At 33.7% G+C, this 11765-nt stretch overlaps 1 long non-coding RNA gene and 1 pseudogene across 1 annotated transcript; both read left to right on the forward strand.

Annotated features, from left to right (window-relative positions):
• Window positions 1-3453: 3453 nt before the first annotated feature.
• Window positions 3454-4480, forward strand: LOC147396640 (uncharacterized). Its single transcript, XR_015180879.1, has 3 exons — window positions 3454-3687; window positions 3766-4044; window positions 4251-4480. It is a non-coding gene; the product is annotated as an uncharacterized LOC147396640 (long non-coding RNA).
• A 2253-nt stretch (window positions 4481-6733) lies between these two features.
• On the forward strand, window positions 6734-10805 carry LOC147396641 (protein-L-isoaspartate O-methyltransferase-like; annotated as a pseudogene).
• Window positions 10806-11765: the final 960 nt, after the last annotated feature.

An 11765-nucleotide genomic window follows, 5' to 3' on the forward strand; every position in this document is an offset into this window, starting at 1 on the left:
AGTTGATCTAGAAACGAACTTGATTTATGTCAATTTAGGGAGGTTACAGAGAACTACAAGGGAATTGATGAGCCATTTATTCTTGCTTCTCAAGCAACTCAAGTATTTTATTGCAAAGATTGTAGTAGGCCTACAGAAGATTGGCATGTTGTCTTGGAAGTTCCAAAGAGATTTGATCGAGATGTTGATTCTTATGAAGATCCCTTAGTATTTGAGGCAAGAATGAATGAAAATTTATTAGCATCATTACTACAAGAATATATCATAGAATATGATAACATAGATGAAGATGAATGAAAATGTTTGTAAGCATGCATTTAATTTATTTATTTTTATTGTCATTGCCTTTATTTAAACTACTTGACTTGAAAATACTATTTGTGATTCCAGCACTATGTTATTTGGCCGATCATCATCCACTCCTAACACACCATCGACATCCGCATCCGCATCCGTATCAGCATCCGCATCTGCATCAACATCAGCATCCGCATCCTACATCTACGATTGAGAGTATGTATAAATGGTGAATAAATTGTATTCATTTGTTCAATATTTGTTATCACGTTTTTATTAATTCTTTTCATTTTTCATAGGTGGGCTTATCCAAGTTCAGTTCAATCTAAATGGGCAACCAATCGGTCCTAACTCATCTCAATTATGCACTACTATCGGGCGGGTAGCAAAGACACATGTACCACTTATATATGATAGGTGGACTAATGTGCCTACAAAGCTCAAAGAACAAATTTGAGAGTCTATCAGTGTGAGTGCATGTGTATTAAATGATTTATTTTTACTTGTAAATTGTAACTATGACTTATTATAAATATAACACATCTTATTTAATTTTCTTTGTAGGGCACCTATCAAATTCAAAAATGGCATAAGGATTGGGTAATCAAAAAAAGCAAACTTATGTTGGAAAGAATGGAAAAGTAATCTCCTTCGGAACGTATATGATAAATATCCAACAGATGTGGAAAGGAAAAAATATGTACCTCATTACGTGAGAAAATAAGATTGGGAGAGGTTTGTTGATTTCAACTCGACACCTGAGGGCCAAGCTTTGAGGGCGACTGGGAAGCGTGTTAGACAAGAAAATAAAAACACTCATACTTTTGGTAGAAAGGGACAAGCCCGACTTACTAATGAATTGGTAAGTTTAATATCATGTTAGGAATGAAATATGTATATATTGTTCATTTACATATTTGACTGTTTCATTTATAAAGTAAAGAAGATCCTCATAAGGAGATTACCAGGACAGACATATATATTGTCAGCCATGCCAAAAGCCAACAAACGGTGAGAATAATTTATTTATTTATTTTCGTGATTTCAAATTCTTCTTCTAAAGCTGGAGAACCCAAAGTGAAAAAATAAAAACATGGTTTGTACTACTTTGTCTAGTGGTGCAATGTACTTTTCCTTTCTAATATGACCTATAAGAGATTCAAAAAACAAAGTTTGTTAGTACAATTATTTAGGTTTAAGTTATATTTACAATTCACTGTTCGTATCTTTTTTGCTTCAAATAGTGTTAGTGGTAGACATCTTTGGGTATTTGTCGCCTTAATTGTATGGTTGGTAGGAATTGTCTATTTTACAGTGACTTTTAGATTTCCAATTGGTTTGAGGAAAGTTGAAATAAGGAAGGGAACTTATTTGGGGGAGATCTATTGCTTTTGAGTTAAAATTCATCCACCCTTTATTACTTATGTGGTCTGTCAGATCAAAGGGTCAAAGACAAAGAAAGTAATATAGTCTAGACTTTGGGCCATTTCATGGGGTCATTAATCACAATTAGCATGTGTTTCTATCACAAATAAGGTGTAAATTTCTTTTTGATTGGATGTTTTTTTGTTCTTATATGAGAGTTTTGAGTCCAATTGAAAATTGATTTGAAATTTGTTCAAATTTCCCAATGCTGTGAAGAGTCTAGAGTTTTTGTTCTGTGACAACTTGGGAATAATATGATCCCAATGCTGCCACTCGTTGATTGATCATCAATTCTGATTTGGATCCAATCTGAATCTTTACCAAATTGGTCTCAGATTAACCCGATCAGTCCAATCCAATACCATATCAGATCAACTCCTCCCCAAGACACTGTTCATTTCCACAAGAGTCGTAGAGAAAAAGATATATGGTTCTGTGCACTTGCCACGTAGAACCGAGTGAAAATTTTGAGTCAGGTTATCGTTAGTCTTTCAACAATAAGCATTCTCACATTTTTCACGGACCAAGGTGGGATTAGTCTCACCCAAAGGGTGGGATGATAAGCAAAATAATTATCCCACAAACCACCCGAGTAACTTGTTTTTACCTCGAATTTAGATCTAAAGACAACCATTCACATAAGTTGGCAGTGATTTTATTTGTCAGAGCTGAAGCCCCACTACCACCGCCTCAACACGTGAATTTAAAGTTCATTCTACCATTCAATTCCAAATTAAAGAAAAAATAACAAAATTCTACCATATCAAATCTGAGATACAAATTGTTTACTGGCGTGAATTATCAAGTTTTTTAGTATTCGAACCAATACAATGCAGCTTACAGTACAACTTAACCACCCCGAGGCAGAAGCAAATTGGAGGTGAGAGAGATGAACTTACAGTGCTAAAAGGGGACCATGAACCATCACATGCAAACAACTATACAAGCAATTGCATGGGCTAGATGATGTTGGGAAAGCTAAAAGAGAGGGGACCATAAGTCCATCCATCTACCCCTGTTTCTTCTTCTTCTTATATTTTAATTTTTATTGGGAAGTATCATTCATAGCCACATGCGTGCCATCTCAATGTCAGGGAGTGTGGGGGAAAGCTATTTATAATGGCTTTCTACTTTCCAGATTGATTGGCCTCTTTCATGCTCTTGTTTACTTTTATGAAAGAAACCATGATTGACAATGGAAGGAAATAACAACTTCTCTCTTTTCTACTTCACCTTAATGGGTCATTCATTTGTCATTGTGATTTTTGGACCAAAGAGTTGAGTGGAGATCTCATTCTGGTCTGGATGATGGAAAGACTAGTGGTTTTGATACCAATGTGGTTTTCTTTGGCATATTATGATGATCTGTTTGGTTGTTTTGTATTTGTACTTGTTTTCTAGTATAGAACCTCTCAATAAAATTGGGTCCCATGTTATTGTTGGTAAGAAATAAATTTAAAGGGACTTGTTTTGTTTTGTTTTAATAGTTGTTATTCTTTATATTTCTTAATTGTTATTTATTTTGCAGGAGGCCATCAATAGAATGATTGCAAATGACCCTTCTAATAAACATAACGATCTAGACCATGACCCCATGGCTGTGATATGTGCATTATTTCAATTACGATATTTTTTAATTATGATATAATGTTGTATAGTAGGCATTGATATTAGTAAGTATGATATCATATCGTTAGTAGGTATAGATATTATACATTTTTTGTATAGGTTTGTGGTCCTGATAGTCGGGGTCGTGTTCGGGGAATGGGTTCAGGTGTTTCCAAGACTTCCGTGCGTGCTTCAATTCCTTACAAGCAAGCCTTGGCGTATGAGATGACAATCCTTCATAATAGAGTGGATAAGTTGACGGAAGCGGTGCAAAAGATGAATGAGACTTTACAACAATCAAAATTTTCTACTAGGACACCAATGCAGTCTTCCACCAATCTTGGTAGTTTTTCACAGGTACAACATTGGCATTTTACTTTTGATAGATAAGTGAACTTCTATTGTTGTAATGATATTAACTACATGATTTTATAGGTAAGGCCTGATTCTCCACATCATGAGTCACATTCTAATGCACCAAGCATATAGATAGGTCTTTGTAAGGTGGATCGCTTACAACGACCACATGATTGTGTTGCCGAAGGAAGAGTGATAGGTGGATCTAATGCAGATTCAGATAGTTACGATATTCTTATAGATGAGGTCTTTGATGGGAATGTAATTCTATAGAGTGGAGAAGGAACATTTGCTGATTTGACATGCGGTGATATTATTGATTGGCCCAAATTTAAAATAAAGTTTTACTGAACAGAGGTACTTTTCTTGCTTTATATGATAAATAGACACTAAACATAAAAAATTATAATAAAATAATTAAATGTTTGACAATGATAGATATGAAAACTCTTTTATTTTGTAATTTGGTATATTCATCTTTCTTGCATAATTACTTGGATTGCTTTAGGTAGTCGGTGTCACTACTATATATCTGACAATGTTTTTTAATTTTTCAATCATAGATTTCGGCAATATGTTGCAAGAAGTAGGAATGTATGTTATCCTTAAGAACCGCTACGTCATTCTTCCAAGGACCGAGAAAGACAGATGTTGGTTTTGATTTCTACAAGTGAAGTGAAGTGAAGTTGGTAGAAGATATTTTTTTATAAACTATTTTAAACATTAGGATGTGGATTAAAATCGACACCATGAAAACGGGGTATGTTGGATTATGATTGCACATGTAAAATTTGAAGGAAAATCGTTTCCATTTGAAAAATGTAAAATTTTGTTTTTTGGTGTATTTATTTATTTTGTTAGATTTCAATTTTCTGTCCAATAAAAATTGTCATTTTCTTTTCAGGTGAAAAAGATAAAAACTGACAAACAATGATGGTTAAATATAAAAAAATTTGACAAAAAAACGACGGCTTTAAGCCGTCGTTTATATCTACTAAATTAAATTTAAATTCGACAAAAAAAATGATGGGTTTGGGCCGTCGTTTTATTTTGACAGACCATGACCATCGTTTTTTACAACACTTTGTTGACACGTGCCAACCGTCGTTCACTAAAAACGACATCGTTATTTACAACTGCTCTTACAACGGTGGGGGCCGTCATTTTTCTTAAAAAACGATGGCTTTGGCCCGTCGTTTTTTGTAAAATATGACGTAGTGATGAATCTTTTGGAGCTGGGGAACTCACCACATCTTGAAGACAAAAAATTCAAGCTCAAAATCACCTCTTTGAGCTCATCAAGACATTCTCCATGAATAAACCACAAGTAAACAAGAGTAAGAAAACTAGCAGTGGCTATTATTACTATCATGCAAAGCATTGTAATTGAACCATTATAATTGGATCTCAACAGATTTTTTATACTTCAAACATGATACTAAACCATGTATTAAAACTATCATGCAAACAGCCGAGACAAAGAATGGTGTTACCCCTTTATGTTTCATAATTGTTTTGAAATACTATTTGTGTTTTTCAAATGATAGCAGCCCCTTTGATCGTACGTGTTGCCCCCTCCTTCCCCTATTGATGGTAGCCCTCTAATTGTCCTTCTACTATTTTTTTTCTCCCAATCTTTCCCTTAATTCGTTTGCTCACGACAAGAATATTAATTTATTGCGACGACATTTACTGACGATAGTCTACAAAAAAAATTTCGAATGTTTTTGATTTATTGTTCTTCAAAAATTTTGTTTTAGGCATGAGATATACCTACGGTGTTAGTTGTGTCCATTGCAATACATTGCTTTACTCCAAACGAATCGCAATTTTCTCTTTGATCTCTCATCTCTCTCTCTCCCTCTCTTCTGATTCTCGGATTCCCTTGTTTTCATCTCTCCTTAAATAAGCAATCTCGCGCGCTCTCTCAACTTGATCTATTCAAGTTGGTTCCATAGTGTTGTTCATTATGTACAAACAATTGTAAATCGATCTCTCATCTCTATTTCTCTTAATCTTCAATTGTAAATCAATCTCTCATCTCTGATTTCCTTAAATATTCGACTGTAAGTCAATCTTTCACCATCGATTTCTCCAAATTTTCAATTTTAAAACAACTTCTCCCATCCTCGGTTACTCACTATAGTCGATTTTCAAGTTGTGATTTTCTTATTCTCACAAAACCCTACTCATCTCTCATATTCAATTTTAAAGCTACCTTCTGATCTTTGTTTCACCAGAAGAAGAAGAAAAAGAGGCGGTAGAGGAATCTCATTCTCTTTGATTGATTTCGAGAATGATTGAAGTCAAAGGGAAGATAATGATAGAAGATCTATAAAAGAATTTCAAATGTATAAGTCCTTAAGAAGAAACATTAGTTTTTTTCAATCCCATCATGATAAACCCTAGTTCTTTTTTAATTTGATTCATCCATTTTCAAAAGACCCAAATACCTAGTTTCTCAAAAAAGAAAACTTTATAAAAATTATGTAAATGAAAAATGTTAGTACTGTTTCTTTTTTGTCTCTGTAGAAGTGAAAAATATTTTTCTTATATGTTTTATAGAAATATTTAAAAATTCAATTCCATGGTTGAAATGGATAATCCTTGGGCTTTGGGAGTTAAGCTAGAGGTAGTACTAGAACTTATAGCATCTATAAACTAAAGTATCACAATTAAGTGAAAGATTAGTAGCTTTTCCACATCCCATCTCCATATGGTTTTAACAGTTTCGGGTAACACTAGTGTTGGAGAACCATGTAAGTGTTATGATGATACTCGCACATTGTCTCTAATTGACTGTGGAAACTACTCATCTTACACCAAGTTTCCATGCAAATCATCTCAAGTTAATTTATTCGAATATGATGTATTCATATATTGAAAGTTGATATGGTATATGTTGGACTTTCAGAAGATTAAGTATTTGCTATGATATTAATTATGTAAATTATTTTAATTTAAATTGTTAATAGTTTGTTAAGTGAAATTTCCTTTTAATTAGCGAATATATTGATTTTCATTGTTATGAATTACTTAGTTAGATATGTCTCGTGGAGAATCTTCTAGAGCTGGACCATCCGTGGATGTTGGAAACAACGTTAGTAGTGTAGGTATAATATGTTATATTAACTTATTTTGAATATCATGTATTATCGTTAATGACATGTGTTTCTAGATAATTTATGGTTGACAAATATATATATTGTTATGTTTATCATCTTTTTAGCTTTTATGAGTACGAGGAGGAAAGGCCCTAAATGAGATGCGGGTAATTTTGGTCAGAAGATAAGCCAAAAGATGTCATTAGATTAGAATAAATATGATCAGGCGATAGGGGAGAATGCTAGCCATTTTTCACAATTATTGGGGACTATTGTTAAGGATTTTGTCCATGCCCCTTTGTAATACAAGAAATAGACTGACATTCCAAAGCACTCAAAGGACTCACTATGGCAAGAGATCTAAGTAAATATAAAATAATGTGTTTGTCATTTTCTAATAATATCATTTTTTACCTATTTCTTAAATTGTGTACTTTTGTAAAATAAGGTCGAAATTGATAATTCAAAGAAGAAGTGGGTGGTGCAATGTATGTCAACGAGGTATAGAGATTAGAAGAATAATTTAAAGAAGAATTATCGAAAATATAACACAGATGAGGAGAGATTGCTACATATTCCTACTAGCGTCTCAAAGACTGATTGGACTTGGCTTGTTCATTACTGAAGTTTCCCCGAGGTTTGGGTATAAATTATTACAAATTTCTTAATTAATCATTTTTGAAAAATGATATGTTTGTAATATTATTAAATTTGTGTAGATTATCTCAAAAAGGAATAGCAAGAATAAGAAAAATCAAATAATTAAACATATGGGGGGACAAAGAGTTGTATACAATATTAGTCAAAGATGATGCGTATATGTTTATAGATTATTTCAATTATATCATTTTCTTTTAATATTTAAGTGACCTATGACATATACTAATTTATTTATTTGTTCATGTAATTATAGGCCAAGGGTAAAGAAGATGGTAGTTTACGTACCCGGGCTAAAGTTTTCAAGAAAATCCATACTAGGAAAAATGGGTCTTACAGTGATCCTAAATTGGCCAAGCTTATTGTACGTAAGAAGTCAATAACATGACATGCTTCCTTTTTATCATTCATATAAGTTATTGTTGACTTCAGCTATCTTGTCTTCAATTAAGCATTTGATGAGGTTAGCAAACCTTTTCCTCAAATGAACTTGAGAACTCCAATTGGTGCTTGCATGTTTCTTTTTTTTCTTTTCTCTTTTTTTAAATTGTCTCTGTGGTTTCGATGCAGTTATTTCTTATGAAATGAGAGGGTAGAGTTATATATGGAGAGAAGCTTGTTGAGCACTCCCAGACTATGATTGACTACTTTGAGGTACCGGTACATTAAAGGGTAAAAACATTAGAAATACAACCTTATATTGGAATGACCACTCATATCCATATCATCCCTAACAAAACAATCCACACTCTTTGGGAAGATCACTAGGAAGAATTTCACAAGCTTGAATGTTTGTTTTTTCCTGATTGAATGTTTGTTTGATTATTAGAATTGGTTTTAATTGATTACACAAGCTTCAATAAAACATTTATATTTTTCTTAGACGTTAGATGCATTGACAAGTTTTGAGATCTTCAATAGATATCTCACCACTTTTCTGAAGGTTATATACCATTTTGGGCCCCAAACAGTGACTGAAGATTGGCAATAGGAATAATGATGTTATTTAGGAGCAGTTTAGTACCTAAAATAATTATATTTATTTGCTTAGACGGATCTGTAGGATTTGTTACTAAGGCCATAAGTTAGCCATGGTTTATTTTCTTGTAAAGAAGTTGTTAAGAGACCATTGTGGAGGAGACTTGTACTTGTTGAATGAAATTTGCTTTTGGGCCTTTAGTTCCTCCATGACCTCTTGGGAATGAGCTTTCCATCACAGTCATCTTTATGCCTAACAATGCAAGAGATGGGGTATAGTACTATATGTTCTAGTCCATTATTAAGAAGACGTTTTGCTTTCTTTTTCTTTTTTTTTTCCTGAATGTGTAAGCTGGACTTGAACCCATCTGTTTTGCTGAAATTGTTTTAGTTTATTATGCTGTTTTGAAGTTGTTTTATGATAATTTTACAGTGAATCTGGACTATAGGGGGAATTGACTAGAACAAAAAACTGGTCGTATACTTGTAGCAGTATGGGGTAATTAGGTCGAAGAGAGTAACTGAAGTGATGGAGATGATCGATAGGGGTTTGTTTGTACCTGATGGAAGCCCTTGTTATAACGATAGTCCCATGGATATAGGTTATAATGCCACTATATCTACGCCTCACGTGTATGCCATGTGCCTTGAACTATTGGAGAAGAATTTGCAGCCAGGCATGTATGCATTAGATGTTGGTTCAGGTGTGTTCTACTTTCTCCATTTATTGTTTTCTCATGTTATTCATTCCATAGCTATAAATTCCATTCTGATCTATGTTATCTGTGTGCATTGACGTTTAATGGGGCACGGTTCCTCTCTTCTTTTTATCTCTTATATTTTTTAGAGTTCTATATTTCAATGCTACTCTTATGGATGCCAACATTAATAGAAATCAGTAAAAATATTAGAGTACGTTTGTTATTGGTTTTGAAATCCAACTACACTGCCTAACTTGACAATTCATTATATTCATAATGCAAACCAAGCATTCTACATAGTTGCCATGGTGTAATTTAACAGTTCCCTATGCATTAAGGTGTCTAGGCATTCCATAAGTGTTGCCTCGGCAGCCATGGTATTATTGTTCTTTGTTTTCATTTTTTTGACTAATAAAACCAACTTAATTGATTGATGTGCCAACTTAGTTAAGTTGGCAAGATGTGTGGAGTATTATTCAAACCCTCTTCCCCACCTCCAACTCCAACACAAGAACAAAGTTTCCTTTATCGAGATACTTCTTTAATACATATATTTATGAAAAAATTACCAAAGTTTCCTTTATCGAAAGATGCAAGGATAAAAAAAAAATATGAATCTTTGGTTGGACCAAATTGAAAGTTTTTGGTTCATCAATCATTATTCATTATGCATATCACTAACAATGAGAGGGATATACGCTGAGCAGAAAAAAATAATATTGATTCATGTACATTATTATCTTATGGGTTATCCCGTTCCCATCTAGCAATAATGCCATTTCGCTACAGTTTTGTAGTTCGTGTATTTTCTAAACCTTTTTTCTTTTTTCTTTGTGTGTGTATGTAGGAACAGGTTATTTGACAGCATGCTTTGCGATGATGGTTGGGCCATGAGGTCGTGCAGTGGGTGTAGAGCACATTCCTGTGTTGGTCGCTATGTCCATTGAGAATATAAAAAAAAAGTGTGGCAACACTACTGTTGAAAGAAGGTTCCTTATCTATTCACATTGGTGGTACATCCCATAAACCACAATTTGATGACACAGAACTTAAATTTAGTCAAAATAGTTCCAGGGGTTTTTGTTTGTGAACCATGGTACATATCAGATGGGGCACTAGACATGCCATTTTACATGTCTCACCTAGGAGAGCTTAAACAAAGATTGCAACTCGTTCCATTCCATTACATTACAATTTAGAAAAAATATGTCCAAGTATTGCAAGAAAGCCTATGGTTTGGATGATTAGAACGAGTTTCTTTGATTTTTAGGTGTTACCCCATGAGATGTGGTGTCCATCTTACCTAACTCTTGCAACTCAAGTACATGACATGGGCAGATCAACTAATTACTTGATTCGTTTGAGTGCTATTTTTACTAAGAAAATGTAGATCTGTAAATAGTTAATATAGTTTCGAGTTCATGAGAAATATTTCCATGCCACAGATGGAAGACTGGATTGGCCAGAATTCGCCTCTTATGATCCTATTCATGTGGGAGCTGCATCATCCGAAATCCCACAAACGCTTCTCGACCAGTTGAATCTAGGAGGTAGAATGGTGATTCCAGTAGGAAACTTTTTCCAAGATCTGAAGGTAGTAGTCAAGAAACTTGATGGCTCTATCACTGGCCAGAATGAAAACTCAATATGTTTTGTAGTTTGTTTGCAAAGGTTTTGAATATTGTTCTAAGTTTAGTTGATTATGAGGTGATGTTTTTTAATTAGACTAAGACCTTTTCATTATGTTTATTAAGATGTTGATTATTTCTCTAAGTTTAGTTGAATTATTGGGTTTGTTTTCTTCTTATTCTCAACAGAAGCTGTGAATGTTGTTGGACAACTACAACTTTTGTTTTTGAATAATGTTGGACGATAATTTCTTTTAACTCGATTTTGGCGATTTTTGTAAAAATGTTATTTTCTAGATTTTAGAAAATTTAATGAATTCAAGATGAGGGCATTTTAGTATTTTCCTTTTAGTCTACTTAGAAGATGGGGTCAAGGGGGCATGTCTTAAACATGAAGGTGCAAAGGGCTTGGAAGCGGGTAAAAAAATTCTATGTAAAAATTCTAGGTTGAAAACGATGAAGATGGCATTTGGGTATTTTCCTTGTAGTCTACTTAGAATGCTAGGGTCAAGGGGGCATGTCAGCAATTTCAAAACATGGGTATTTCCAATATTCAGCGAAATGTGAGGTGCATGTATAAATTCATGATTTTAAAAGAAAATTATACTTACAACCACAATCGTGATCGTAGCTAAAGACCTAATATTTAAAAAAGAAAGCAAATACCCTATAGCAATAACCAATAGCGGCTGTCGCTATAAGTCCAATATATAACGACAGTTTTGAGAATAGTTGACCATCGATAACATATACAGCGATGGAACTTTTAGCGACGACTACCAACAGCTAGGGTGGCTGTCACTAAATGATTTTGCAATAGTGTTTTTCCTTATAGACCTATTTTACTGTAGTGGCTCCTCCCCTAATTTTCATGAATATTTTGAAATATCCCATGTGTTTTCAAAACGATGGCATACCTCTTTTACATAGCCCCATCCCCTTAAGTAATATTAAGGATTAAACATTCTTTATTCTCTAATTTTTGATCACCCACATAACTTAACCCTAAA

The sequence above is a fragment of the Akebia trifoliata genome, chromosome 8, assembly GCF_017979445.1.
Source record: "Akebia trifoliata isolate Shusen 1 chromosome 8, ASM1797944v1, whole genome shotgun sequence".
In the NCBI taxonomy this organism is placed as follows: Eukaryota; Viridiplantae; Streptophyta; class Magnoliopsida; order Ranunculales; family Lardizabalaceae; genus Akebia; species Akebia trifoliata.